Genomic DNA, 25,510 nt, shown 5'->3' on the forward strand with positions numbered 1-25,510 from the left:
GGTGAACGAATGGACTCTACATGCCTGGTTCCCACCGTGAAGCATGGAGGAGAAGGTGTGAAGGTGTGGGGGTACTTTGCTGGTGACACTGTTGGAGATTTATTCAAAATTGAAGGCATATTGAACCAGCATGGCTACCACAGCATCTTGCAGCGGCATGCTATTCCATCCGGTTTGCATTTAGTTGGACCATCATTTATTTTTCAACAGGACAATGACCCCAAACACACCTCCAGGCTGTGTAAGGGCTATTTGACCAAGAAGGAGAGAGATGGGGTGCTACGCCAGATGACCTGGCCTCCACAGTCACCAGACACCTGGACCCAATCGAGATGGTTTGGGGTGAGCTGGACCGCAGAGTGAAGGAAAAAGGGCCAACAAGTGCTAAGCATCTCTGGGAACTCCTTCAAGATTGTTGGAAGACCATTTCCGGTGACTACCTCTTGAAGCTCATCAAGAGAATGCCAAGAGTGTGCAAAGCAGTCATCAAAGCAAAAGGTGGCTACTTTGAAGAACCTAGAATATAAGACATATTTTCAGTTGTTTCACACTTTTTTGTTAAGTATATAATTCCACATGTGTTAATTCATAGTTTTGATGCCTTCAGTGTGGATGTACAATTTTCATAGTCATGAAAATACAGATTAATCTTTAAATGAGAAGGTGTGTCCAAACTTTTGTCCTGTACTATATATATATATATATATATATATATATATATATATATATATATATATATATATATATATATATATATATATATATATATATATATATATATATATTTATTTTTTTAAAGTTGAGTATGCATGAAAAAGTTTTCTAAAGGGGACAACTCCTTTAAGTAAACTACGACCTTCATTTCGTTGAATGTAAACCTTAACAGAAAAAAAAAATAATTCACATTAATCGTGGAAACCTATTTTTTTTTAAATCCGGCATTAGAAGGTAATATACGCTGGGGAAATCTGAGATACTGGCTTCATATTAATTTGGGAAACAGCAGAAATAAATTGAATGAGCTGTCAGCAAGTTGCCATATACTTTATCTAGTAAATTACTTAATCTGGTAAATTTCATTAATAAGTGGGACATGCTTTTCTGCCCACCCGAATCCTGCACGGAATATTTAAATCGTCAATTTCTCGCCGTTCTCGATTGTTGTAAATTTAAAGGGAACCTGACATCTAATTGATCCCGTCTGAACCTCGGGCAGCAAGAATCAAAGTCTGGCTGCGTTAATGCAGCTGAGGTTGGGGACTTTGCGTCTCAGGTGACTAATCCAAGAGGCAGGTAACCTGGCGGTATTACCCGCCCAGCTCCCCTAGACTGACAGGTCACTCCCTATACACACACATAGAGAGACCTGTCAGTCAATATGAGCGGGGCGTGGAGAACCCGCCAGGTACCTGCCTCTTGGACTAGTCATTTGAGATCCAGTCTCCGGCCAGCTTTTAAAAGTAGCTTTTCTGTAAGACACCACAGCATTTCAGAGAAAAACATAGGTGGTTGCAATAACGTACTCTGTGCCCGATTTCTGATGCTCGCGGTTTGGGCAGCATGACCGGTCTCCTGTAATAATGGAACAGCAATAAGCTACTATTTCTTATGCCAAGGGTAGGACAAATATAATACCGGGGTTGCGACTAGTGGGATATGAAATATCCAGGATAGAGCTATGCCAGCAAACTTGATATTTGCTCAAGGTGAATAAAAGCTTCGAAAATGTCAAAGATATTCTCAAGATGGTCAACTAGGAGGAGCAGTGGGAAGGACTGGCAGAGATTGAGGTGGTCCATCTCACAGCTCCTCCTAGTTGATCACTAACTTAAATGGATATTCTGTCTAACAACTTATGGTGTAAGTGTCTGATAGGTGGGGGTCAAATGATTGATAGAAGATGCAAATGCGAGAACATGTTGAGACCTGGACATCAGCCTCTGTCTATCGTTCTCCTAATAGTTTACGTTCTCCCCACCCATAAGGAATTTTTGTCATATCCTCTGGCAACGTCATAAATGTTGATGGCTAAAATCCTCCTTTAACAAAGAGTGTTACAACCAGAACTCCCTAATTTTCTGAGCCCACCACTAAAGCTTTTTAGTTATAGACACTTTCTATTTTCTCTTGCGCCATCTCATGGTTGGTTTGCCATGAAAATAAATAAAACACATGCACAAACTGCACCAGAACACAGCCTAAAACTTTTTTTTTTGTTCAATCAACAGAAAACCTTTAATACATTCTAAATAAACACAACAATTACAGATTTTCTTCCTACAATCAGTTGACGGTAGCCTCTTCTGGAAAAGTGGGTGATGGATTTTAGGGTAAATTACATATTTATGTTCATTGCACTGTCCTCTGTCGAGGCCGCTATCTACCAGCCAGGTTCAGTTCTCTGCAATGTGCCTGACCTACAATATTTTGCATTATGAATTTTTGTGTATTATTTTTGTGCATTGTTTCCAAACAGCCATAACACATCACTGTGCTCGTAGTGGTCAGTGTCACTTTTATATATATATATATTTTTTACATATTATACAGTTAAAATAAAAAATAAATATATTTTATAGTCTCCAAAAAATACACAGTAATTAGCTAACAACAACAGTGACATCTAGAGACTAAATCATGGGTAAAAAAAAACAAAACAAAACTGATAAATTGGTAGGAAGATCAAAAATTGGCTTAAAGAGAATCAGTCACCAGGTCAAAAGTGTCCAGTTTTTGCTCTTATTTTATTCCCGTTGCTCCCCTGAATATTCCACCTTTTGTTTGTTCTAAATCTGCCATACGGTTCCGGAGATATGAACCTTTTAATTTGGTGTACATTTTTATGGTCTTTACAATGGGGCATAATACGGTAATTATGCAGAGGAGCCTAAAGACACGCCCCTGAGGATCCTGTGAGCCACGCCCTCTTGTAAACACCCTAAAAGTTAGCACTAAATAAAAAAGGAAAGGACACATCTCTGGACCCATATGGCCGATTTTTTTTTTTTTTAAAAAACCACCCTGAATACTCAGGGGAGCAGCAGGGATAAAATAAGACAAAAAACTGGACACTTTTGACTTGATGATAAATCCTCTTTATTAGGAAATGATTCATAAGTAATAATGATTTTTTACATTTTTCATAGCTTTAAGGGAGGGGGGCTTAGCGACAGCGTAGGACAAATGTCTATGGTGGATACCAGATCCAGCTTTATGAAGAAAACTCTACTTTAACTAATTGTTGAGCAACTCAGGTTGTCTCCATCCACCTTTCTATTGCCAAGGAAAGTCCGGTTTGGTCAGACATTTTTTCAACATGGCCCATATATAGAGATAGTGCGAATCGATTTTGCATGATCCAGTCCAACGGTCACGTCAGTAATCTGTGGTCGCTGGACGGGAGCTCTCTGTAACGCGTCCTACCACCTAGCATCCGAGGCAGTTCTTTTGATTAGCTGATCTGGTGCAAAGTCACATGCAACGATGACACCTTGCCAGGCTGGCTAATCAGAAGAACTGCCACGGATGATAGGCGGAAGGACGCGTTACCGAGAGCTCCCGTCCAGCAACCACAGATTACGGATGTGGCTGATGGACCGCTGAGCACCAACAATATCAATGTAGCATTACGGGGTAGTCATGTAATATATGGGTCATAGGAGAGGGTCCCGACTCATTTCTATGATTTCCTTATGTCCTAACAGGGCGGAGGTTGTCTTCTTGAGACAAAGCGCTCATCTCTAGTCATCGGACTCTATTTTCAGAGGCATCATTTTATGTTAAAAGACCCCAATGCAAATTTTGTATTGGGCCCCGATATGTCATGTGCCATTAATAATAGAGTGATCTTTTTATGAGCCTGTGGTGTCATTGGGCCCCTCAGGCAGTGGGTCAGGGGCGCACACGGCGTCCCAGCAGCCCTTGCATAGTGACACTTCCTGCTATCTTATTTGTAGACAGAATGGTACCCCTAAATGTTTAATAAAGGGGGGAGATTCATGAAAAGTTTTAGTTGCCTATAGCAACCAATCAGAGCACAGCTTTCATTTTACAAGGGTGCTGCAGGAAATGAAAGCTGCTCTGTGATTGGTTGCTATAAGCAACAAAGATAGTTTTCATAAATCTACTCCTCATAGAATACCTCAATGGTGGCACATTATACGTGGACGCCACAATAAAAGGCTGCCATGGCACTGAGAATGTAGAGCGTGTAACACACTCGGAGCATCTGCTCTAGTAGACCATATGTTAATCCCTAAAATGACACCAATGGAGCAAGGGCGTAGCATGGGAGCAAGGGCGTAGCATGGGAGCAAGACCAAGGGCGTAAAATGTTGCCCCCTATCTCACTGTCAAATAATCTAGGAGGTCCTCCAAAGCACCTAGCGGCACAGGCAGTGAGGGCCCACCATAAAGTCATTTTATTACCTTGTTTGCTGCCACAATGTCCTATGCAGAGCGCAGCAGTCAAGGCCGTCATCAGCTGATGCGCTCGACAAAGACAGTGACCAAGATGACAAAGCCCTCAGTATAATGAAGTGAGCTTTATTATCTCGGTCAATGCCTATACAGAGTGCAGCAGCCAATTGCAAACTCTTCTCGACTGCTGCGCTCTGCATAGGCACCAACCTAAACAGCAAAAGCTGAGGCTAATAAATGAATGTGATCTTCCACAGCTCTTGCTTCCCCTCTCACTAGTAATTTTGTGACATGAAAAATAAAAAACCTGCCTTACATTTAAAAAACGTATAAAACAGAATAATATAAACCCCTAAAAAACATTATAATATGCTTTTACACCCTTTTTTTTAACCTTAAGAAGGGCTAGGGTTAGAACTAGGATAATGTTACACACACGCCGCTAGGTTCAGATAGGGAGAGGCAGGTTACATGAATTAGTTGGAATCCTGGGGGAAACGGTACTCAGGGCGACCATAGGCTGCAGCTTCTCTCAGGCACACGATAGATTCAATTGCTGACCAGACACATCTGACAAGAGTCTTTTTTAACAGTTTAACAGTGAAATTTAATCTGAAGCACAGCCAGTGCAATTTAGGGATATTACAGCCACAATCTTCATTACAGTACAGGTTAATAAAGCAGGCACAGTAACATCAGTCTCTTCAGTAGCATAATTCAGCACAGATTAGATCTCTTGGCAGCACACATCTATGCATACACAACCACAAGCTTTTCCTTCACAAGGACACAATAGTACACAGCATTCTTTATCCTGCATGGAGATGGAGGGGGGGAGGGTTTGATGAGGGAGATGATCCCTGTGACACTATTCCTTCCAGTCCTTATCTTTCAGCCCAATAATCCTCTGCACAGTTAGTTCAGGGAGTCTATCTGACCTGTGTTTAGCTTCCCTTCTGACCTGAATTCTGTTCACTTGCCTTCTGTGAGATACAGCTCACACACCACCTTTCTCTTAGGCTCCAGCCAGACTAATAAACAAGTTCCCCACAATCCCCATGAGGCTCTGCTAAACACTCCCTGTCTCCTGTGACGGTGTTAACCCCTCTTGTTGCTGGATGCTTCTGAAACACAACACTTCCTGTCTCTTGTGCCTGTGTTAACTCTTATAGTTGCTGGATGCTTTTGAAGCAACAGCACTACTTCTGCATGTCACAATAATAAAATAATTAAAAAAAATGTCTATTGCTGGCTGCAGAATGAGTTAACCGACAATCTGTCAGTAAGCTCATTTATAACGAGTGACAGCTGTGTTTGTAACTCCTATGTCTTTTACTGAGCTTCTTTCATCTGATTTATGACCAATGACTAGGGAACAGTGAACCCAAACTGTAAAATTCAGAGTTTGTATCGGAACTATTCTCCGGTACCGAACACAGACTTTTTCCCGGAAGTCCGTTTTACTGTTCAGGTTCGGTGCCGAATAAAGTTTATTGAAAGTCTGCAGCACAGCCAATCAACAAGCTTTTAGGCTGTGGGCACTTCCAGAGCTATCACAGTCATGCCAAGTACTGGCATGGCTGTGGTTGGCGGGCGCAACACGTGACCCACCCTGTATAAACGCTGGATCACGGGTAGGGCCACCATTGTGCTCTGATTAGCGTAGGAAGTGTGTAAAATAAATAATTAAAAAAAACAACATGGGGTCACCCGTATTTTTAATAAGTGCCAAAGGAAAGCAGACAGTTGCGACCTGGTCCGGTCCTATTATGCTGGGAAGGAGCCAGTATCCATGGACCTTCCCAGCCTATCAATATCATCCCACAGCCGTCAGCTTTGCCTTAGCTGGTTATGAAAAATACGGGGAACCCCACATCATATTTTTCATTAATTTATTAACAAGTCCAGTAAACTACGCACGCAAGGCACTGCTACACTCCTCCATTTGGACCGCCACCTTCTGGTTCAAGATTATTATTTTTTATTCTATGTTATTTTAAGTTATTTCCCTATCCACATTTGTTTGCAGGGCAACTGTCCTGCTCTTAACCCCATTGTGTTCCTTTTTCAGCCCCCTAGCCCGTACTACGACCAGCTAACAGCACCAAAGTTCGGGTCTCCATTGACTTACATGGGGTTCCGTGTCAAGTTCTGGTATCTGAACCGATCTTTAGACTTAAGGTTGGCCGAACCTGAACATCCACGGATCCGCTCCCACCTACCAATGACCACATCAATGTTGAATGTGGAGCGAAACAAAAAAGCTTGTAATAGCCAAAGGGTGCAAAACTTGCAATGAAACCTAGTTGCAAAAACGATTTTTAGTTCCAAATACATGTATTTAAGTAAAAGAAAAAAAAAACTCTTTAAGCCAAAAACTCATGAAGTGGCCTAGGACACACCTTGGGTGTGCATAATGTGGATGTCGGGTACTTTGTGGGTGCCAATAAGCCCAGCAGAACAAACCCTGGAATCTCATTTTTTACCTCTCAATTGAAATGTCTTACAGATTATTACACCGCTCGCCCGGGATACTAATCTAGTAATGATACAGAAACTGATAGATTTCTATGATCACGCTGGTGATTTGCTGAAGATATGCATGGCTGGTTCTCCAGGCATCAGCACCATCAAAGGCCATAAAGTCTGATTCATGCGGGAGATTTCAGAGAGGCCGATCTCACAACTGACCCCCTCGCTGAGTGCTACATGTCTGCTCCATATATCTTCCCTTAATCAGCTTGTAACACTTGAAGAAATGCACCAGAAAAAAAAAAGGACATTATAGGTAATGTCTATGTAGACACAAGTGGCCTGGAAGATCTAAAAATCTAAAAAAAAAACCTGAGCCTCACGTTTCTAAAGTCTTTTAGATTTTTCACCACAAATTACAAATCCAGCTCTGCTACATCTGTAACTAATGAGTGTAATTCTGGAAAAAATATTCATTATATGATAGTATTTTAACTAACAGAGATATTCCCAGTCTTATCCATTCGAGTCCTAGGTCTGGGACCCAAACTCCATCCTTAAAGGATATCCTCATGTGTTTCCAGGACTCTGAAAAGTTCTCCACCTGGATTTGTGGACTACCTCACCCTCATTCTGAAGGGACCCGTATTTGCTGGAACTGAATCTAAAAAATTGGAAGAGGTCCAGGAAATTCGAAACGGTTGGCAGCTATGCCAGAGCCTAATTCAATGTTGATCTCAAGAGTCCAGAGAAATTCTTTTGGTGCCCAGGGTAGGAGTGGCCACCACTTCCCTTGGTCCCTGAAGCTTCGCATCATAAGTGCGAGATGGACGTTGATTAGTTTATTATGTATAATACTGTCAAACAAGGTGAGGGAAGGAACAAGTGTACAACGATGGGAAGAGGAGGAAGAGAGCCCAGTAACTAGGGAAAGGGGGAGTGGAGACCCCCAAGCAGATCTAATATCACCCTGGCTCCCCTATCGTCCCTAAATAGGTTCCGCACCTATCGCCGAGCAGGAAACCTAATCCCTGGATGTCCCTAGAGCTAGGCCCTAGGTAGGGAGGGGACGGGGTGAACACTAGTCAGGCCCCACTGTAACTAAAGACAAATAGGTAAACAAACAAAGGGGATACACTTAGCTTGAGAAGACACCAGAGAGATAATGCCAACTGTCCTCCAAGGAAAGTCCAAGAAGAAACTAGCCGACTACTAGTACTCCAGGTATGGATAGAGGAACATAGAACTATCACCAGCGACTCTCTGGAGACACAGAGTTTTTAACTACCAAGCAAGGGTGTGTCAATTAGCAGCAGGAGGTGGAGGTCACTGCTGGGTCCTAAAGGGAGTAGGATATCACTGCACTACAAAGATGAGAGGATCAAGAAGGCGTCTGCAATGCCAAGCGTAGTGACCTTCTACAGCCGGATCCAGAGCGACTGTCTGTCATACTTGATACACCCGTGACAAATGCCTCATTTCGCCTGCGGAGGAGCTGTTGGGAAATTGAACACTTGCTGTACAGATGATAGCTAATGGATATACGTGCCAACAATGTCACATCCTGTCAGCTGAACGCTAGGGTTCCCTTATAAAAAAAAAAGATGGGATCTTCGGCTGAGCTGCACCCTAATAGGGCACATGGGAACGGGCTATCCTTGATTAAAGATGGCAGCTGTCGGGAAAGCACTGAACACTTATTGCAGTCAATGCATCTGGCAGGAGAACTTGTTTTACAGGTATTAACTCCGTGTTGACTCTTAGTCACTGCTTTATATTAAACTCATTGAATAAAGCTGTAGGTGCAAGAATATAAATACCCTCTCCCCTCCCCCCCAACTGTGTCTAGTCACTTGGATCCCAGACAGTTACAGAATAAACTTTACTGCCCAAGGCAAAAAAAAAAAAAAAAAGAAGACTGGAAAGCTTCTTCTAAGCAGAGACTACGGCCAAATCGAGAGGGTGGTGGGACGTAGCAGCTTTTTGTTCCACTCTCTGGTTTTCCTGTCGGAGAGAACATCAAACGTGGTTGCGTGAAGTTTAACATCACTATTCAGGGCATTAGGCGTAATGTACTTGAAATTATGGTCACACAACCCTCGAGTGAAGCAGCAAGCAAAAAAAAAAAACAGAAAAAGAAAAAAAAAAACAAGAAAAAATTGTAAAGTGCAAGACACGGCGAGAACAGAAATTGATTGTACGCTTAAAAATTTTAATGACCTCGCATCAATGATACTCATAGTGCAAGACTGAATCCGAAGGAAATACCTTGAATATTCAAGGAACCCTTTGCCATAAAGTTATCATGGTGTCAGTTACACAGGATACAAGTGGATGGAGGGTTTTAAAGGGGACCTGTCACTTGTCAAAAATATGTAATTTTTTTGCCTGATGTAAATATCGCTGTTCTCCTGAATCCGGCGATGTTTTTCTTTTGTTCCTGCTCCTCTTCGTTCCTGAGATATGGTCCCTTCTTCTCTGTGTATAAATCTAGTCTTCTTAGCCAAGTGGGTGTGGTATTTAAGAAGACCATGCCCATTTGTTAAAAAGACTAGATTTATATGCAGGGAAGAAGAGGCCATATCTCAGGAACGGAGAGGCGCAGGAAGAAAAGAAAAATCACACCGGATTCAGGAGAGCAGCAGCATTTTAATCGGGTAACAAACTACATATTTACAGCAAGTGACAGGTCCCCTTTAGAAGTGAATGTGAAGGTTTAGAGGCAATGAAGAAACACAACAGTCTAATTCAGAGTAGACAATAGGACCCATAATACAATGGGCCATTAAAAAAAGTCTTATGAGTTCTCATGGCTCTGTACTAAGAAGATGAAGGTGTATAGTGAGGCAATGCTTCAACAGAAGGTTGGCTTGAAGCACTTGGTTTGCAAAGCAAAAGTTTGCATGTGCCCTCTACCAAACAGGAGACAAGTCTGGCTACTTTTTTCCTTCAAGAGCAAAGAGCAGAAATCCACCATGATCAAACCTTCATTTCCCCAACATCTAGGACACCCATGTACATATCGGGGGTGGACATACCATTGGTGCAACCAAGGGACCAAGAGGTAAGGGGCTCCGCTACCATCTCCAAAGCAGGTGAAATTGTGCATCAGGATGAGCTATTGGACTGCAAAGCGTCATATACTGTTCTTGCACAAAGGCCCTCTTCTGTCTGTGTCTGCCAGTGGTGCACATTAGATGGTTGGCAGGTCCGGCCAAAAATCGGTGGCTTCAGCTAACATTCCTTTAAAGAAGTTGTCCACTACTTGGACAACTCCTTGTCATACTCCACGCTTGGCCTCGATAAAATAAAAAAGCTTATACTCATCTCCTGTGCCAACGCCCTTCCAGCGGTGGCGGCACTCACAGTCCCGGGGCTCTCATGTGGTTGTTTGGGTACCTGGATCACGTGTCACATCAGCGCCGGCGTCAATGTCCCCACCTTTGGACGAATTGAACTTGAAGAAGTCACAGATCAGCTGCAGTCCGAACTTCCTCTTCATGTTCAATTCGACAGAAGGTGAGGACAGTGACGCCGAAGCTGATTGTTGTGACACGTGAGCCAGGCGCCCCATCACAAGGGCCCCGAAACCGTGAGTGCCGACAACTCTGGAAAGGTGCCAGCACGGGAGGTGTGTATAAGCTTTTCTATTTTATCGGTGCCAAACATTTAGCTCAAGAAGGGGTTGTCCAAATAGTGGACAACCCCTTTAATGCATTTGGCCACATGGTTCTCTTTTTAGCAGGGTTCATGTTGCAATTACTACCCCTGCGTGCTTTACTTTACTGCCATAAAAAGAGAAAAAAAGTGCTCCATAGCAAAAACGTAAATGGAGGTTTGTAAATGAGACCTATAATCCCTGATCCCGACCCCACCCCACCCCATCCCTCCAGGTAACATCCCCAAATCCACCATAAACCCTGCCCCCTTTTGGCACAGGATTCCCAAGAAATCTGGGACACTTGACCCCGGAAAAGGGAATAACTGGTTTTCTGTTCTTTAATTCTCTAATCAGGTTCCTTTATAAGGGTTAACCCCCTTTATGAGGGTCTTAAAGGAGATCCATTGCTTGGAACCTCCTTCTATGTTCCACAGCGGCCACCATGTAATTGTACATTTTCACTGTAACGATTTTTATGAGGGAAATGTCCAGCTAGCCATGGCTTCCCCAGCAAAATCCTATGTACCGGACCCCTAGCGATCAATTGATCATGCAGCTCCTTTCTTAGGAGACAACTCTGATAATGCCATAAAGGATCAAAAGTTTATGAAAAATACTACTATATTTCAAGAGCGGAGCCTTGATCACGTTCACAAATACTTATACCCTCCGATTTTACATTGAAAAACAAGTCCCGAACTTTTGGATGCCGAATTAAAAGGGATTCCTTTGAATAACCATTCAATTAGCTATTGAGGCAAACTGAAAAGTTCCCCGCAATAAACGGCACGGCATCAAAGCTGACAATTTGCTGCCGGCTGAAGGCGGGGGGGACCCTTAAGGTCTGATCTTCTCATATTTTCATTGTTGTCAGTACAATTTCTTCCCTCGCAGAAGATGAAAATAATGTTTACTTCTGCATTTTGATTACGGCGCGTCCAGATTAAACGCGGCTGATTTTCTTTCACACATTCCCGCTAACAAACGAGCCTGTCCTTTAATCTGCGCTAATATACTCTGGCATCCCGAGCTTCCTCCAGCCCAAGTAAATGGCAGAACTTGTCCAGTCGCATAAAGTTGCAGCGAGTTTTCTCGGCCGCCTGGGGAAATGTGACTACTTAACTTCAGCGATGTGTTAATATGCTGGAATTACTAATTAATGAATAAACAGCTCCGGTTGGAAAAAAAAAAAAAAAGAGGCGAGGAGTAAGAGGGGAATACTAAAAAAGGGCCCAGGGATAAATCATAGTAACGGAATAATTAACAGCGGCGTAAAAAGAAGAAAAACACAGGCAGGGAAAATAAAACACAGAGAATTAGACCGGCGGGCAGAGATTGTGGCCTTCAGTTCAAAAAGTTTGTTTTTTGGGAGGGAGGGTACTGTTTTTCCTTGTGAAGACTTAAGAGACCTGGCAATGCTCCCTGGGAAAGGATATGCAAATTAGCTCTCCTTTTGGAGGAGAGTGGCTGGCTCTCTAATGCCACCTATTGGATGGATGGATGTAGCTACCTGATAAGAAAGAAGTTTACCGGACTTGAGGCAAAATTTTAGAAATTTGCGCATTGTGCACACTGTCAGGATTTTCATCAATTGCTAGATAGAGGGGTCTGGTATACAATCTGCATACTGGTTGATGGTCTATGCCAACTAGATTCTGATCCGCCTCTCTCAATGTTCTTTTGATCTGAATACTGATGGTCACGCGAACCGTCATCTCTATCTGGCAATTGATGGGAATCCTGACAGCGAGCATAATGCGCACTGTCAGGATTCATCAATCTACATAGAAGTTTAGCTCAAAACCCCTTTAATTACGAGTCGTCCCACTTGATACAGGATATTTAGCCAAACAGCACCCTGCTCTGCACCAACGAGGCAAGAATCTCGAAGCAAGGTGCAGACGCCGCGCCGCTAATTTGCATAAATCTATCAAGTAGAACTTTATTACTGCTGGGGAACCCCGACACCCACACCCTAAACACAAGGCTTCCTTCTACCAAAAAACAGTGCACAGTTTGCAGCTAACTGAATGAGACTGAGTTGCAATAACACATACAACCTGTCTACAGTCGCGGCAGTGTTTCTGGAAAGGATTTCTACTCGACAACCCCCTTTAAGAAGGAACAAAAAAATCTAAAAGATTCCAAACAAAAATCTATACAGCAAACAAATATATAGTGCGTTTATCCCCATGCGCTGGTATAACAGGGGTTAAACGGACGACTTTCCGCGGCATTATGTACAATCCTCCCCTGACGTCGCGTATCTTCTCTGTAAAGGCAGAGGATGTTTCAGCCGTCCCATGGATACGCTTCCTTCCTTCCTCCTCTCTAACACCTGCCATAACACGATTACCCCACGCTCTGCACAGATGTTGCATAATACAACACTTTAATTATGAGCTCAGAGGACGGGCAGCAGCGGCTTCAGCGCCTCCAGTGACACAATGAAACTAATACGCTGCGGACGAGCCGTCAAGCCCACGTATCCTATTATTAGAACATAAATATAGAATTTAAAAAGGGGTTATCCAGGATTTAAAAAAAAAAAAAAAACAGCGCCACCCCTGTCAATGGGTTGTGCCTGATATTGCAGCTCGGCTATATTAAAGTCAATGGGGTAATGCTGCAATACCAGACATCACCAGCGGACAAGGGGTGGCGCTGTTTGTTTTTGTTTTTTTAAAGTAGCTTTATTTTTCTAATCCTGGACAACCCCTTTAGAAGGCATCCTATGATCAAAGCTTTTATTTTTTATGCCTCATTTTAACACATTATTATTATTATTTATTATTCTAGCGACATTTATTCCATGGCGCTTTACATGTGAAAAAGAGGTATACATAGCAAAAACACTTAAAGATAATCTTGAACACATCTTCCCATGTCATTGAACTGTCAGAATACGTCATTAGTTAGAGGTCCATAAGCAGGGACCCTCCCAATCAGTAGAATAAGGGGCCTGTGGACCCTGAGGAGTAAGATCAGAAGCTACACTTCATGGTGTGACGAATACCAGGCTGTTGTCCCCATCCCTTCCATCAATAAAGTGCCAATCCAACATTGAGACAGACTGGTTGCTAGGGATTTCCTGCCTGATATCCACATCATTCTATATGGGGGTTGTCAGGTAGGGTAGCATAGCAACCAAGTTGACCCAGAAGTTTTGCATCTAAGACAGACGGATTACATTGGTATGAGACAGATTGGTTGTTTCGGAGATATGCTGCCTCATAGTGACATGATCATGATTGTGAAGTTGTCAGGCAGATTATCCTTAGTAACCAGTCCTGCTCATTTCACTTTGGTCTGAGACATACTGGTTGCTAGGGATATCCTGCTCAACAGCTACAAGCTCATAGATAAGGGGTTGTCAGACAGCGTGTCTCTAGCAACCAGTCTGACTTAAATTACATAGCTATGAGACAGACTGGTTACTAGGTATAGCCGGCCTAATTGCTATAATCTAATATGTGGGGTTGTCAGAGAGTATGTCCATAGCAACCATGATGGCTTAGATTACTTAGATCTGAGACAGACTGGTTGCCAGGGTTACATGCTTATATTTGTGGGTTTGTCAGGCAATTTTGAGACCCAAGCAAGACTGGTTCTTAGGGTCAGACGGCTAGGATGCCAAGAGGTGGATCTCAGGGCTCCAGTCCAGTGACCACAGATCACCGACGCGGCTGGTGGACTGGGTCTTGCAAATCGATTTACAGCAACTATATTTGTAGTGTCCTGCCTAATTGCTATAATCTCATATGTGATGTTGTCAGGCAGTGTGATCCTAGCAACCATGCTAGCCTAATTGTTATAATCTTATATGTGGGGTTGTCAGGCAGTCTGACCCTAGCAACCATGCTGTCCTAATTGCTATAATCTCATATGTGGGGTTGTCAGGCAGTCTGACCCTTGCAACCATGCTGTCCTAATTGCTATAATCTCATATGTGGGGTTGTCGGGCAGTGTGACCCTAGCAACCATGCTAGCCTAATTGCTATAATCTCATATGTGGGGTTGTCGGGCAGTCTGACCCTAGCAACCATGCTGTCCTAATTGCTATAATCTCATATGTGGGGTTGTCAGGCAGTCTGACCCTAGCAACCATGCTGTCCTAATTGCTATAATCTCATATGTGGGGTTGTCAGGCAGTCTGACCCTAGCAACCATGCAGTCCTAATTGCTATAATCTCATATGTGGGGTTGTCGGGCAGTGTGACCCTAGCAACCATGCTAGCCTAATTGCTATAATCTCATATGTGGGGTTGTCAGGCAGTCTGACCCTAGCAACCATGCTGTCCTAATTGCTATAATCTCATATGTGGGGTTGTCAGGCAGTCTGACCCTAGCAACCAGTCTTGCTTGGGTCTCAGACACGTGGGATGACAGGCGGTAGGAGATGGTTCTCAGGTCTCCTGTCCGGTGACCACAGACCATCGATGCAGTTGCTGGATCGGGTCCTGTGAATCGATTTGCATCAACTCTAAATGGGGTTAATAGCTAGCTGCCAAGAACATTCGAGTCCTATTCATATATTCCTAGAAAACCCCTTAAAACCCTATAAAATAACCCAAACATAGTACACCACAGAATAGTGTAATGTATTCTGACGTCTCACAGAGTCCACTATCCATGAATTATGCCAATGACCCAAAAAATGCCATTTCCCGGTAAGGTTAGGAGCCATCGGACACATGACCCGTAGCTGCATGGAGGTCTGATCAATGCAGATAACACAGGAGATTTATGCCATAAAATCTGTATAAAGCAGCTGCCATTTATTCCAGGCAGACACAAAACATGAGCAGCAGCTTCTCCAATCCCTGCAAGTAACACTGTCAATAGGTGGAAATGCACTTTGCAGTCTTCTCCTCCAACAGTCTTAAGTTTTCATATTCATACAAGCCATGAGATATTTCCATATGGAGTTTAAGAAAGAAAAAAAAAAAGTCTACTTTTTATTTTGAGAAACAGCGCCGCTCTTGTCTGTGGTAATAACTGGTATTGCAGCTCACATTAAGTCCTAGGCAGTCCATGTGCCATCGTTTGGTGCCTCTATTATTGAGTATATTTTCTAGAAAAACACGCCATTTTTTTGCTACATTATAATATTGAATCCCTGACCAACGAACAGTTTAGTTAGTTGCAGAACTAAGTTAAGAACCGGACCACAAATGAGCGCAGCTTGTTCTACTTTTGCAAACGAAAAAAAATTGACATTTTTCTCCTTTTTCGGGACATTCCCCAAAGAAAAGGAGAAATTATCTAGGATGTGTCCTTACTCGGCTCCATTGCTTGGAAGGGTTGTACTCGTATATTTTATAGTTCCACCCGGTTACGCATTGTCATATTCCGGGGATGTGTGTAGTAAGTGCTAACAAGGTTACATCAAAGTTGGAATCTTGACAATTTTCAGATTGATGACAGGTCAAATTAAATACACCGCACCATGGTGGCAACGCAGGAGACATGATGGATGTGAGGGCCGTAATGAGATCTTGTATGGAACATATTGGATCTTGTAATCTAATGAAGATAATGAGGATATCAAAATATCTCACATTGGATAGAAATTAAGGGCACGGTTCCTTAAAATGCATGTGTTCTAAAAGCTGCGTAAATCCATAGAGGAAGAATGTCAAGAAGATGGGGATGGAAATCCCAGCTTATCTTCTTGATTCAGTGGTGAAGTGACTTTAAAAGGAGATTGACTCTCCTTAAGGAGTACGGAATCTTACTGGCAACGTTCCATGGTCACAAATAGGTAAATGAGCACTCGCCTGGATGGAAGCATCTCGATACTACCACCTAATGGATGTAGCTACCCTATAGGTGGAGTCTTATTGGCAACCCCTATTTTCAAAGAGAAGACAACTATCCCCACTAGCGCCACCTAGCGAGAAGTCATTATCCGACCCTTTTACAAGCCATGCAACATGATCAGGAAAATTACCTGACCCCAGTGACCAGTGAGAAAATTGCAAGATTACAAAATCTGATCTTTTATTTAAAAAAAAAAGTTTAAAAAACTTTTTAAAAAGTCATGAAACACAAATATTTGATTCAAACATGCCACTTTCTAATCACAGCTTCACTTTGGGGAGGGGGGGGGGATTAGGATTAGGGTTTTTCCCACATCCGAGAAAAACGGTCCGATTATTCTTCTGATCAGAGAGGCATCAGTTTTTCTCGGATATGGAGAGGAAAAAATAAAAAGTTTCTCCACTTGTGAGTCCGTGAAAATAGTAGCGCACTCAGATGTCATCCGAGTGCGATGCGATGATTTTCATGGACCCATAGACTTGCATTGCTGATTTTGATCCAACACTAAGATCAAAATCAGAAGTATCCATTTTTTTCTGCGGATCGCTTGGTCCAAGGAAGAAATTAAAATTGGTCATGTGCACAGTCCCATTGAATATCATAGGTATGAGTGCTATCCATGAAAACCAGGACATGGTCATGTGCACAAGCCCTTAAGAGGACAAGCGGAGTATGAAGAAGGCTTTTTGGCAATGCTCCCTGCGAAAAAAAACATGCATGTTGCAAACATTGACTTACACTAGGTTGCACTACTGAGATAGTACTGAGACAGTATTCTTTCCATCCAGGAGAGAGCTAATTTGCAGGTTTTCCATGGTGCATTGTCAAAAAAATGGCATGTTCTCCATAAAGGAGTTTTCCACTTCTAGGATAACCCCTTCTTAAATACTATATTGTCCATTAAAACATCTTTTGTGCACCCCCTACACCAGCACTGGTCCAACGCCGAGTCTCCCGAGGCTCACATGACATTTTCATGTCATATGAGCCTTGCAGCCAATCATCGGATGCTATTGTGCTGCTATGCTCTTACTTCCTTCAGAGGGAGATGTGACCACTGCAAGTCATTAGCGGCCACTGATTGGCGGCAGGGCTTACATGGCACAATAATGTCATGAGAGCCTGGGGGGAACCCACCCAGTGCTGGCATCGCTGAAGCGGCACCGATGCAAGAGGTGAATATGAGGCGTTTTTATTTTCCAAAGGGGGAATATAGTACTTTTAAGAATGGGCTGTCCAAGTAGTGAACAATCCCTTTAAGAAGAGCAAATCTCTTTCCAAAATAGAAATTAAAGGCATCTCATTCAGGCAGCCAAACCCCTGAATATGAAGATAGATTATTATTCCTTCACACTTCCTCAACTATTGAGGTGGCACAGTAACCCACCCAAATTTGGAGATGACTAATGAGTAAACTTAACTCTTACTACTTCAGAGACCATATTAAAAAGGTTTCCCTATCCGGCCAAAAAAGTATAGCTTCACTAGATTGCCAAAATCTGAAATGTAGACAATTATAAAAGTATGGCAATGTCTACTCTAGAACATTGGTGGTCGTCTAGTTGTAGCGAAACTTCAGTCCTCCGCGTACTGGAGATCCATAGGTTCGTGACCATTGGTCGGGAAGAACCTCCTTATCCAATCATCCCTACAGAGAAACACTATTCCTTCAAAAAGGTGATTCTGCTCCCATACAAACACCGAGAAGGATCACAAAGAGGAGGTTATACCCATAGAACAATCTACTGATGATCAACGACGGCAAATACATGTTAGGTGGCAGGTATAGCAGCTTTCACAATTAGACTAACTTTGTCTTAAAAAAAAAAGTTATCCATTGCATAGGGCGTAACTTGTTGATCACTGGGAATCCGACCCCTGGAAACCTCCAGCGATCCGGAGATCATGGCTCTGGTGTTCTCAAAACAGGACTATGCAGCCCCATCTTTAACGAGGTGGAAATGGTCATGTGTGGCCTTCACTCAATTCATTGTCAGTGGGACTGCAATGCTCCTATACACAATGAATGGAGCAGAGGTCAAGCATGAACATCTGCACTTCATTCAAGACGGAGCATTGGAGTTTTGTTCTCAGGGTTCCAATGCCCCGATTTCAGGATTACTGGGAGTCCAAGCAGTCAGACACAGCACAATCATAAAGTAATCCCCTATCCTACAGATAAGTTATAATTTGGTTTCTGGGAACAATCCTTTAAAGGGGTTGTCCACTACTGGAACAACTCCTTCTGCATCCCAATGTTTTCCCCCAGTAAAATAACACTGATACTCACCTCCCGTGCCGATGCCATTCCAGTGGTGTCACCACGGGCTCTCCCAGGGCTCACATGACATTATGTCACGCAATCCCTGAGGCCAGTCTGCGCTGGCTTCACTCTCCTCTCCTTCCAACAAATCAAGACCTAAGGGAGAAGTGAGAGAGCAGCCACAGCTCCCACTTCATCATGTCAATTACGTCTCAAGGAGGGGAGAGAGAAACCAGCGATGACTGGCCACAGGGATCGCATAACATAACAATATCATGCAAGCCCCGGGACAGCCAGTGCCAACACCGCTGGAACAGTGCTGGCACTGGAGGGGAATATAGCTGCTATCATTTTACTGGGGGGGGGGGGCAAAGCATAGGGGTGCAGAACAGGTTGTCGGAGTAGTGGACAAGTAGAGAAAAGTCTCTGACGCAAACCCTCCAAATCTACATTGAAAAGTAGTCTTCTAGGGGCTGGTGGTCTTTGCAAAGATGTCCAGTATGTATGATATATGGTAGAACCGAAAACCTGGCCTGGATAAGAGTGTTGTCTTCCCAAAGAGGTGGTCTTTTGGAAAGGTTTTCACTGTATTTCGAGACTAGTTGGCTTGGACAATGATAATAAGTTATTTGTCTACATCCACCATCAGCTGTGAGCATGAACCAACGTACAGAATATATGTATTTAATAACCAGAGGTCTTCAAAGAGTTCCATAAACAATCCCAGAATAACTTGCCACCCAACCCCAATCCTTCGCTTTGTCTTTTTGCCACCAAATATATCTGCATAGAAATCTGGGCAAATGTACTCAGCCTATTCTGCATCCATCACCCCTTTGGGAACAAGAACCTCATTCCTATCACCACATTGAACATAAGACATAAACTTCAAGCAGGAGATACAAGAAAGTTCTTCTAGATGGACCCGGAAATCCTAATCAATGGGAAGATGAACTGTCAAGAAAACAAAAATGTAAGTGTCCTCTTGGAATTACGCAGCTTTTCCACCACTTTATCTGGATTACTTCAGGTTCCACCAAAAACTTTTCCACCTTCTAAACCCATTGCAAAAAAAATATATATAAATGTATATCATATACCATAATTCTGCTTCAAATTCAGGGCAGCGTGACAGAGAAAAAGAATAAAAAAAAATAACTAACATCTGTCGGATTTTTTTTTTTTGAGCTTTAACAACTTTTTTTTTTTCTTTTGGAAAGCAGCTTGACAAACAAGTGACTGAGATGAAGATCTAGTGAAATGTGATGGGTCTGCTTTCCACGCCGAGTCTGACAAGCCAGCCAATCTGCAAGGAAATACCTTCCGCGAATGATGGAAAGAAGTTTGATTGTCTTTATATTCGATGCTCGGTGACTATCACCACTGTCCACTGAATTATACATTAACGCATTTCAAAAAAATATGTGTCCCTCCTCGCTTATTGCATGTTTGTCACACTGACAAGGGAGCAAAAAATAGATTTTGTTTTTTTTATATATATTTTTTGCGATATACTTGTTATACACTATACAGGTACTGAGTCTCATCTAAATCCCTGAACTCTCTTCTTCCAGATCTAGAAAACCAGTCCCTTGAAGGTACAGTAAAAATCTCCGTAATTTAAGATTATTGCAAAGGAGCAAAGGGCAGAAAAGGCTTTTTAGTACCCTCATTTCGACTCTTAACGCTCTTCATTACGGGGGTTAAACGAGTTGCTCTAACGCAAGTACTTAAAGTAGCTTATACCATAAACAAAATCTATGGCACCGCCTGACAGCCCCTAATATATTTCCACTACATTTAAGCAAAACAATAAAAGTTTAAAGTATATAGAGTGGTAGCAGCTTTCACGGCACCCCCCGAAAAATATAATGACCTACCTGATTGTGACGGGCGGGAAAAAAAAGACACCTGGAATCATAATTAATCGGCACTATCGTTTTATGGAGGCAAATAAAAATCACAATCATATTTAAAAAAAAATAAAATGTATCCCATTACCCATCATATAGAGCATATCCATAAGTCATACAAGCGTTACAGGATGGGCATACATTTATTTAATTTTTTTTATTTTTTTATTTCTTACACCATGGTATATCGTTAAAAAACACAATCAGTGTTCCAAAAAAAATGGCTAATTAAAGAGAAAAAAAAACAACGAGATAGTTAAAGGCCAAAATGAAATCATTACATATTCATCCATCCATAGGCTCCTGATTAAAGCCTATATAACACGTCCACTTCTCGAGAGTGCAATTTTATTTTACAGCTTTGTCAAATCAAAAGAAGAAAATTGCTCAGCCCCGAGCATTAGAAAAGTGGACGTTGAAGGAATATTTTTTTTTATTATTAATAGTAATAAATATTCATAATAAAAAACGAATATGTATTATTATTTATATTATTAATAGTAATATTAATAATAAAAAAAAAATAGATAAAAATATAATAAAAAATGAATATTCATAAATAATGCATAGAATTTTTGGGACCCCTTTTTAATAATTATTTTTCATTAATAATAATAATACAAATTAAAAATAGAAAAAAAATAATAAAAATTGACTATTCACAAATAATACATATAATTTTGGGACCCCTTTTTAAGTATTATTTTTCATTATTATTAATAGTAATAATAATAATAAAAAAATAAAATAAAAATAGAAAAAAAAATAATAAAAATTGACTATTCACAAATAATACATAGAATTTTTGGGACCCCTTTTTAGTTATTATTTTTCATTATTATTAATAATAATAAAAAAGAAAATGTAAAGCGCCATGGAATAAATGGCGCTATAATACTAAAAAAATAAAATAAAAATAGAAAAAAATAAATAATAAAAATTGACTATTCACAAATAATATATAGAATTTTTGGGACCCCTTTTTTTTTGCCCACCATAAAAATTAGTTATTTATAATACAGCATGAGTATAAAATTTAAAGGGGATTTTTTGCATGAATTTTAAGAAATGTCATATTCAAAGGGAACATGAAAAATCCACGTTTGATGCCTCCATGAAACTGCGCTGATAATTCTGCACCTTTTGCTTCCACCACAAAGGCCAGCGTTTGCAATAGTCCATTTCTGCATAAGTGAACTTGTAGGCTTGCTAACCCAGAGCCAGCAGCCAGCCTGTACTTGACAACAGCTCAGTAGAAGCTTCGTTTGATCTCCACTGCACTCCTTAATCTAGGTTGTCAAGGTTCACTTGTTGAAGACTGTTTACTTATTCTCCCCCCTTTACAAAAAAAAAAAAAGAGATTTTTTTCCCTCTCTCACTCAGACAATGACTAATCCTGGAGACTACAGAAGAGAAAAGAGAATGCTTCCACAGCAATATATTAAACATACAATACTTCTCTTTTGTGGCTTTACTTGGGATCTCACACATTTTAGGAGAACTGAGTTTTTTTTTACTTTTGCAAAAAAAAAAAAAAATGTAAGGCATGCATTAAGACATAGAAGTATATTTTTCTACTTTTTATGAGAAAATATATAGATATATCGGTCTGTATGTACATTGTAATACACACCTGGCTGATGTCTTGATTTCAAAAACTAAATGAATGATTTAATTTTCCCTTCCATCATTTTACAACCGGGGCCTGGAAAAAAAAAATACAATATCACTAACAGTTTATGTTACATGGAAAGTTTTGGTTTTCTTTTATGTTTCTTTTCCAACATTGTTTACAGAAGTTAAAAAAAACAATAGGTGTAAATTTATACACCTTGATAGGAAAAAAGAAGGTTCAGGTCTCCAAAAAAACAATACAATGACACATGTTATCTGTCTAACTTTCTAGGTATATTAGATTTTTGCATAGGGGAAAACTGACAATAATATATCTACATGAACAATGTAATTATTGTCATCCATAATAAAAGTAATAATCATAATTAATGGCTGAAATAACAGTATTTTATTTTTTTAATGAATATTCTTTATTAGATTTCAAGGGAAAAAAAAAAAAAAAAAAAGATCATCATGTCAGATGGTTCAAAGCCTCAGCGTTTATAATTTATAATCATCTTACAGATGGTATTTGTAGAAAAAGACTTGGAAATTATTATACCAGCAATTACAAGGGAAGGGAAGGCTGTCAACTTTCACTGGCATTTGGAATAAACTTTGCTCAGTAATTTTTATCTATAGATGTTATTTTCGGCAGACATTTCTCTCCATTTTTTTTTTGCATATTTCTTTTGGCATGCCAGCCAACCTTCAGGGAGATCTTACATTAACGTGCACTAGTAAAGAAAGGATGGATGCAATGTCTCAGGACAGGTGGAGAATTTTATTTCCCATCAGACACAAAAAAAACAATTTGTAACATTTTTTGCTTTTACAGAGATAAAAATTGAATAAAAATTTGCAATAGAAACATTAACAAATCGAGATTAGGAATGAAGTGGAATAAATAACAGGGCAATGGGAAGACATGCACGTGGAGGAGATGGAGACGGAAGAGTGAGGCTTGGATATGACTATCTCTATACTGAGCTGAATCACTTCCTTCCAAGACAGTTAAAACTGTAAAGAGGCAAGGTATCCGAATAAGAAGCTCAGGATGTCTTGAAACTTTACCAAGCTGCTCCTCAGCCTTGTGACAAGCAATATTGGATAATTTTAAGCTTGTGTCCCATGGTCTCTCTAAATGGGCCTTTACTGAGGAAACACTGACCGTAAGTACAATATAGGATAAGCAAAATGTACAAAATGTTCCTGACTATAATATTCAATCTGATGAGCTGTAATAGGAGCAATCCAAGGCAATACAGGTGCTGGATCTGGGGTTCCTGCTACCACTAAAAAGGGTCATATACATCACTACTACCCACATTTACGGAGGACTACTATGAGGACAAGAGTGGGTTAGTAGTCCCTATGGGTCTTCAAGGATTATTAAAGCGACGTCTCAAAAACTTCACTTGCGTTAACCTCCTATTACAACTTTTTAGCAGATGAAAAATCTCTGTAACAATCTGTTTTGCTGTAAATTAAAAATATTTACAGAAATATTTACACTTCTACATCCAATAGATAAAAAACTTCCAGGAATGTCTATCAACTTGTAGATACCTGTATGTAGAAAAAGACACAAGTGTCCAAATACTAAGATCTCTGTTCCATCAATGATAACTCTCAAGCTTTGGGGAGTCAAATGAATCTTGGGAAAATTTATTACAATTTCTCCATTGATATTCCTAGCAGCCAAGGAGCCCAATTTACCAAGTGTCCCAAACCCTGGAAACTCAATCCCACCTTCTTTATTCTGCATGGACCATAATTATGCAACAATGTCATTAGTTCTGTGGTGACTATGTAGCAATGGTACCAATTTAGTAAAACTTTTGAAAATTATATTGTGGTACCGTGTAAGCCAGAAAAAAATCGATGTAAATACTTTTATGGGCATAAAAGTATTTACATCATAAAACTTTTGAAAAAGTTTAACAAGTTGCCCATCAGGGGGTTCCTTCCAATCTGGTGAAACAGCATTACCATTCCTGGACTTTGACATGATGTCATTCTACCTGTAACTGTAAATCCTCATTCAATTCTACTCCTCCAGCACAACTCACTGACTCCTCATGAGTTGCCTCCAAGTCCTTAGTGGTAAACTTGGCAAACTCATTCTCTCCTGTCTAGTCTTACACTGCAGCTATGACATATTTTAAGAAAACTTTGGCTCATCAAGGAGAGATGATAATATTTGGAGTGTTCAGAGTTGAGGCAGAAGAGTAAAAAAAAAAAAAAAGTTACTTTTTAGTAGTACTAGTTTGGGTACAGCAAATTCAGCCTGGTGCATGACAGCAGAAGAGGATATAAGGAGGAGGGGGGCAAAGGGAAGGGAAGAGGGGAAGAAAAAAAAAACTTGCAAAAGAAGAAAGTGAGGAAATGCAATAAGACAATAGGGCAAGAAGAGCAGCTTGGAAAGTGCAGCCAAAGCCGCCCAACACTCACCCGCACCGGCAGCTGCGCTCTCCAGGCACCCTGTCATTCAGTGTCAGTGTGTGTGTGTTAATTTATTTTCTTTCCTTTTAAATGCACATGCGATCCCAGTACAGCATGCAACAGCCACACAATAAATAACAATAGATTACTCCGCTGCTGGCTCTGGCTTGTGCTTGCTCTGCTTGCAGGACGCACTCAGTCCTGTGCGCTCTGATGGATGGAGCGCACCGGGGGCCCCTCTCCAGCTCTCCAAAGGCGCAGCCAGGCGCTCGCCTCCCTCCAGCGCTTGCAGGCTGCAGTCCCTCTTCTCCTGCTCCCAGACCCCCTTCTTTGCACTCTTGTTGTTTATTTGCTCCCCCCCTCCTCCTCCTCCTTCTTCTTCTGGGATCTGGGGCTCTTGGATCAGGCACTATTTTCTTGCTCCCCCTCCTCCTCCTCCTCGCTTTCCTTCTCCTTCTTTCCACTTTGCTAGTGGTGCCCACGCTGGACTGGCGGATTTAGACGTTGTTATTTTTTGCAGTGTTCAGTCCCTGACGTCACATCCACCTGCTGGGTAAACAAGACACAGAAGCAGAGAGAGAAAGAGGGAGAGAGGGAGCATTGAAGGGGGGAAAAGGCACAAGAAGGAGACTGGAGAAAGGGGGAAAAGGCAGGAGAGGGGAGGAGGAAGGAGGGGGTCTGGGCAGAAGGAATAGGAGGTATGGAAGAGTGCTCAGCATTACACTGGCAGGGGAGCTGGGAACATGGCTTGTTCTCAAGCTTTGCAAAAGGTTACAGTGCTGATCCTTCGGAGCTGCTGCAGAACCTCTTACTATAGGTTCCAAGGATTCTTTGCAGAACTGTACATGCATTGCTAGAAGTTATTAAATTTGCAAGATACATTGTAGCTGTGTGGGGGGG

At 41.4% G+C, this 25,510-nt stretch overlaps 1 protein-coding gene across 11 annotated transcripts in view; it reads right to left on the minus strand.

Moving 5' to 3' along the window:
• The window catches only part of FOXP1 (forkhead box P1), an 809,982-nt gene extending 784,733 nt beyond the window's left edge, over positions 1 to 25,249 (minus strand). For 3 of the 11 annotated variants that reach the window (XM_073644750.1, XM_073644745.1, XM_073644746.1), the window contains exons 1-2: positions 24,620 to 25,248; positions 22,185 to 22,256 (exon numbers count right to left, since the gene is read on the minus strand). The gene's annotated coding sequence lies outside the window, so the exon portion shown is untranslated. Of the gene's footprint in view, positions 1 to 22,184; positions 22,257 to 24,619 lie in introns of all 11 variants that reach the window. The other 8 variants (XM_073644747.1, XM_073644748.1, XM_073644753.1 and 5 more) reach the window with 5 other exon arrangements.
• Between the last annotated feature and the right edge of the window lie 261 nt (positions 25,250 to 25,510).

The sequence above is a fragment of the Phyllobates terribilis genome, unplaced genomic scaffold (genome assembly GCF_046119375.1).
Source record: "Phyllobates terribilis strain yellow unplaced genomic scaffold, ASM4611937v1 Scaffold_8__6_contigs__length_399053987, whole genome shotgun sequence".
In the NCBI taxonomy this organism is placed as follows: Eukaryota; Metazoa; Chordata; class Amphibia; order Anura; family Dendrobatidae; genus Phyllobates; species Phyllobates terribilis.